Consider the following 6,427-nt stretch of genomic DNA (forward strand, 5'->3'; position numbering starts at 1 on the left):
AATCTCAAAAAAACCTTCCCTCCACCCCTCCCTTCCTCCCGGGCACAACTTCACTCCCGGATTCTCTACCTACCCCCCCAGCGGCGCAGGGGGACAGGGAATGGGGTTTACGGTCAGTTCATCACACGTTGTTTTCTGCCGCTTCATCCTCCTCAGGGGGAGGACTCATAACACTCTTCCCCTGCTCCAGCGTGGGGTCCCACCCACGGGAGACAGTCCTCCATGAACTTCTCCAACGTGGGCCCTTCCCATGGGCTGCAGTTTTTCATGAACTGCTCCAGCATGGGTCCGTTCCACGGCGTGCAGTCCTTCAGGAGCACACTGCTCCAGCGTGGGTCCCCCACGGGGTCACAAGTCCTGCCAGAAAACCTGCTCCGTGGGCTCCTCTCTCCACAGATCCGCAGGTCCTGCCAGGAACCTGCTCCAGCGCAGGCTTCCCACGGGGTCACAGCCTCCTTCGGGAACCCACCTGCTCCGGCGTGGGGTCCTCCACGGGCTGCAGGTGGATATCTGCTCCACCGTGGACCTCAATGGGCTGCAGGGGGACAACCTGCCTCACCATGGTCTTCACCACGGGCTGCAGGGGAATCTCTGTTCCGGTGCCTGGAGCACCTCCTCCCCCTCCTTCTGCACTGACCTTGGTGTCCGCAGGGTTGTTTCTCTTCTTACATGTTCTCACTCTTCTCTCTGGCTGCAGTTTCTGTGCCCGCCGCAACTTTTTTCCCTTCTTAAATATGTTATCACAGAGGTGCTACCACTATCGCTGAATGGCTCAGCCTTGGCCAGCGGCGGGTCCATCTTGGAGCCAGCTGGCATTGGCCCCATGGGACGCAGGGGAAGCTTCTAGCAGCTTCTCACAGAAGCCACCCCTGTAACCCCCCCCCACTACCAAAAGCTTTCCACACAAACCCAATAGATTGGGGCAGACCGAGGGATGGCAGTCAGGTTCAACCAAGAGTCCAGATCACGGTGACAAGGCAGGTCCAAGGTCAAGCTGGGAAGTCAGCCCATGGGTGAGGGTCTGGATCAACAGGGTCCATGGCTAGGCATAGCTGTGGCTGGAGACCAGCACTCTTACAACATAGCTCAGGCAGGGAATGAAGGATCAGACCTGAGCTGAAATGGGGCTCCTGGGCCTATGGTCAGAGTGTGCAGGTGGAGGGCCACTAAAGCCTATTAGTCCACTCAGGGCACTGTCTCACTGTTTTGAGACTGCAGCCTAAGTGTTCAGTTTAATGAGACATGGTGAACATACATGAAGAACTCACCACCACTACAAAAAGGGAAGATACATCTGTATCTTTCCCTGCTCCCAGCCATGTGCTTCTGTGAGCTCTTAAATTGTCTCAACAAAGGGTAAATAAAAATCAATAAAATGATAAAACTATGCACTCCATCCCTCCCATCCAAAAAGCTTCTGCCATTTTAATAAGTTAAAGCAACTCAGCAAGAGTGTCCTGGGTTTGGTTGGGATAGAGTTAATTTTCACAGGAACGCAATAGTGTCCATGGTCAAGTCCACCCCTCGATCACAAGCCCATCTATATGTTGCATCTCTTCCCTGATGGCCTGAGGTATCATGGGCCAACTAAGCCATAAATAATTCACCCTTATGTTGCCAGTCCAGATCCACCTGACCGACTTCAACTTTGGTGGCCTGATCCACCTGCTGTTTGTTTTGATGTTCTTCAGTGGCCTGACTCTTGGGTACATGAGCATCTATGTGACGTACTTTTACAACCAGATTATCTAGCTGGGATGCAATATCTTGCCACAGTGTGGCAGCCCAGATGGGTTTGCCACTGCGCTGCCAGTTGCTCTGCTTCCATTGCTGTAACCACCCCCACAGGGCATTTGCCACCATCCAGGAATCAGTATAGAGATAGAGCACTGGCCACTTTTCGCTTTCAGCAATGTCTAATGCTAGCTGGATGGCTTTCACCTCTGCAAACTGACTCGATTCACCTTCTCCTTCAGCAGTTTCTGCGACTTGTCATGTAGGACTCCATACAGCAGCCTTACACCTCCGATGTTTTCCCACAATGCAACAGGACCCGTTAGCGAATGGAGCATATTGCCTCTCATTTTCTGGCAGTTTATTATACAGTGGGGCTTCTTCAGCATGCGTCACCTCCTCCTCTGGCGACATTCCAAAATCTTTGTCTTCTGGCCAGTCCGTGATCACTTCCAAAATTCCTAGGCAATTGGGGTTTCCTATGCGAGCCCGTTGTGTGATCAGTGCGACCTACTTTACTCCACATGGCATCAGTTGCATGATGTATAGAGAAGACCCTCCCTTTGAACATCCAGCCCAGCACTGGCAGTCGGGGTGCTAAGAGGAGCTGTGTTTCAGTACCAACCACTTCTGAGGCAGCTCAAACTCCTTCATATGCTGCCAATATCTCTTTTTCAGTTGGAGTATAGCAGGCCTCAGATCCTCTGTATCCCCGACTCCAAAACCCTAGCGGTCAGCCTTGGGTCTCCCCTGATACTTTCTGCCAGAGATTCCAGGTAGGGCCATTCTCTCTGGCTGTGGTATAGGGCACATTTTTAACATCTTGTCCTGCCCGGACTGGTCCAAGGGCTACTGCATGAACAATCTCCCATTTAATTTGTTCAAAGGCTTGTTGTTGTTCAGGGCCCTATTTAAAATCATTCTTCTTCCGGGTCACTTGATAGAGAGGGCTTACAATTTGACTGTAATTTGGAATATGCATTCTCCAAAAACCCACAACACCTAAGAAGGCCTCTGTTTCCTTTTTATTAGTCGGTGCAGACATAGCTGCTATTTTGTTGATCACATCCATGGGGATCTGACGATGCCAGTCTTGCCATTTTATTCCTAAGAACTGGATCTCCTGTGCAGGTCCCTTAACCTTACTTTCTTTTTTGGCAAAACCAGCCTTCAGAATGATTTGGATTATTTTCTTCCCTTTCAAAAACAACTTCTGCTATATTGCCCCATACGATGATGTCATCAATGTATTGCAGGTGTTCTGGAGCTTCACCTTTTTCCAGTGCAGCCTGGATCAGTCCATGGCAAATGGTGGGGCTGTGTTTCCACCCCTGGGGCAGTCGGTTCCAGGTGTACTGGACACCCCTCCAAGTGAAAGCAAACTGTAGCCAGCACTCTGCTGCCAGAGGGACTGAGAAAAATGCATTAGCAATGTCACTTTTGGCATACCACTTGGCTGCCTTTGATTCCATTTCGTTTTGAAGTTCTAGCATAGCCGGCATGGCAGCACTCAGCGGTGGTGTGACTTCATTCAGGCCATGATAGTCTACTGTTAGTCTCTATTCTCCATTAGATTTCCACACTGGCCATATTGGGACCATTAAAGGGTGAGCAAGTTTTGCTGATCGCTCCTTGGATCTCCAATCGGCAAATAAGCTTATGGATGGGAATCAGGGAGTCTCGGTTGGTGCGATATTGCCACCGGTGCACTGTTGTGGTAGCAATTGGCACCTGTTGTTCTTCAACCCTCATCAACCCCACAACCGAAGGGTCATCAGAGAGGCCGGGCAAGGCAGACAGCTGTTCAATTCCCTCCATCTCCAAGGCAGCTATACCAAAGGCCCAACGGTACCCCTTTGGTCCCTAAAAATACCCCCTCCTGAGAAAGTCTATGCCCAGGATGCACAGGGCCTCCGGGCCAGTCACAATGGGGTGTTTATGTCACTCATTCCTAGTTAGACTCACTTCAGCTTCCAATACAGTTAGCTCTTGGGATCCCCCTGTCACACCAGAAATACAGATGGGTTCTGCCCCTTTATAACTTGATGGCATTAAGGTATATTGTGCACCAGTGTCTACTAGAGCCTTGTACTCCTGTGGGTCTGATGTGCCAGGCCATTGAATCCACACTGTCCAGTAGACTCGGTTGTCCCTTTCCTCCACCTGGCTGGAGGCAGGACCCCTCTAATCCTGGTCAGAGTATCCGTTACTCACTTTTTGCAAACGTGAATCAGAAGTCCCTTCAAGAGGATCAGAAATGAGATCAGCCCTTCTACTCTGTCTGGGGGACTGCTCACAGGAAACTGGAGCAGCATTTTTCCCTGAGGAATCCTCTTTTCTGATTGCTTTTTCTCGCAACTCCCATACCCGTGCCTCTAGGATTGAGGTAGGTTCTTCATCCCACTTCCTCATGTCCTCTCCGTGGTCACGCAGGTAAAACTACAGGGTACCCCGTCGTGTGTACCTTCTATCTCCTCTCTCTTGAGCAGAGGAATGCTTACTCCTAATAGCTGCAATGCGGGCCTGTACAGGTGGGGAGAAGGACATATCCACTTTGAATTGCTGGAACTCTTGGGACAATTCCTCTACAGCCGAGACACAGGCCCGTAGGGAGGAAGAGAGACTTCCTTCATATTGCCAGAGTTGGACAGCCAGTTCGTCCACAGTTTGTCCATTGCCTTCTTTCCAGGACATTACTGCCAATGAGTTGGCATAGGTTGGTGGTGCACTTCATAGAAACTTCCACCACATGGGTTGTGTGCATTGGACTTCATCTGGATCTGTGGGTGACTGCGCATTTTCCGGATCATTATAAATCACCTCCAGCACGGCTAATTCCCTCAGGTACTGGATACCTCCCTCCATGGTGGTCCACTTGCCTAGGTGACATGTAACTTCATCCTTGAAGGGGTATTTTTCCTTCACACCTGACAGAAGTTGCCTCCAGAGGCTGAGGACTTGTCTTTTTCTCCCAATCGCCTTGTCAATGCCCCTTTCCCTAGACAGGGATCCTAGCTGCTTGGCTTTCCTACGCTCTAATTCCAAACTACTGGCCCCATTATCCCAGCATTGGAGCAGCCAGGTAACAATGTGCTCACCTGGATGGTGGCCAAAATCTTTTTGCATATTGCACAACTCACTCAGGGATAGAGATCGGGTGACTATTTCGGGTTCTGCGTCTTCCTCCTGTTTTTGTGATGACCCTGGTTCATCTTCATCCCTAAGCAAACTGATTTCTTAGTGTGTTTCTTCTTCTGTACAGGGGCAACTGATACTGGCACAGGTTGGTTCTCTGGTTCATCTGCAGTATCTGTCACTGGGGTTTGAGTAGCCGCAGTGCCTGTCGCCAGGGTTGGGGTAGTCGCAGTGCCTATTGGTCTGTTTTCCCTCTTTTCCCCCTGAGGGTGCTGCCTAGTATCAAGCAGTGTTCAGTAGATACTGGCCAGGGCCCAGCACAGTGCGGTAAGTTGTGCCTCTCTGGAATAGCCACAGCATTTTTCTTTCAAATATGCTACCACTTCATGAGGGTCCTGTAGTTGTTCGGGAGTGAAGCTGTGCCCAGGAAGAAGGGAAGGGTGGGGGGAAGGTGTTTTAAGATTTGATTTTATTTCTCATTACCCTACTCTGGTTTGATTGGAAATAAATCAAGTTAATTTTCCCCAGGTCAAGTCTGTTTTGCCCATGACAGTAATTCGTGAGTGATCTCTTCCTGTCCATATCTCGACCCATGAGCTGTGTGGATTGTCTGGCTCAGTTCACAAACGAGTTTCACCATGTCTAGTGCACACAGGCAACTCATGGGGGGTTACAAAAGTGACCCAGCCTTGGATTGCCTTGAGGCCCTGTCTCTCTGCAGAGATGACTCACAGGGAGCTGTGTAGACAGCTTAGCCCTGGGTTCTCTGATAAACCCTAAACTAAACGGGGCGGTGGCTGTGCCATTCAAAGAACCAAAACCTGAACTGAGCCTTGAAATCCCTTAACAAATAGTATGCCCTGAGTCTCAATCCAACCACTATTCAGTTGCCTGAGGAAGCAAGGTAAAAAAACCCAAAACCTGGAGGGTTTCAGCTTCAGTTTCAAATGACAACCTTGTGTATTCAAACAATTACAGCCCAACAAAGGAAAGATAAGGGGAAACTCCACTCAGATATACATAACCCATTTAGGCATATATCATAATCCACTCAGACATAGTCATACACACCATTCCACAAGTCAGGGGATAAAAACCCTAAGATTCAGGTTGGAAATGGGGGAGTCACTTCTCCAACTATACAGTTGGCTTGTGAAGGAAACCCTTCCCCTCCTTGATCGGGATGCCGGTCGAGGTAACTTCCCTGGGATTGAGAGCCCTTACCTGGAGGGGTAAGTGAATATTGTTTATGCTTGAAGTTTGTAAACGCGTGTGTGCTTGTGGTTGTCTGTGAATCGCTTGTGGTTGTAATAGTGTACTACTCTTGCCTTAAAAAATTGCAATAGCACATTCCTCCATTGTATCTGTAAAACCTGCAATAGTGGCGTGTTAAGTCTGTAAGTGAAGTTCAAATAAGTTGTTTGCTTGAACCTTGCAGTTAAGTCTTTTTCTACCACATTAATTTGGCGTAGTTGGCAGGATACAATGGAGGAACTATTGCAGAAACATGGTTGTAAACCTTCTCCCGCAGACAAGGAGAAGGCGAAGAAGTTGTGGA

This window comes from Aquila chrysaetos (genome assembly GCF_900496995.4).
Source record: "Aquila chrysaetos chrysaetos chromosome W unlocalized genomic scaffold, bAquChr1.4 W_unloc_2, whole genome shotgun sequence".
NCBI lineage: Eukaryota > Metazoa > Chordata > Aves > Accipitriformes > Accipitridae > Aquila > Aquila chrysaetos.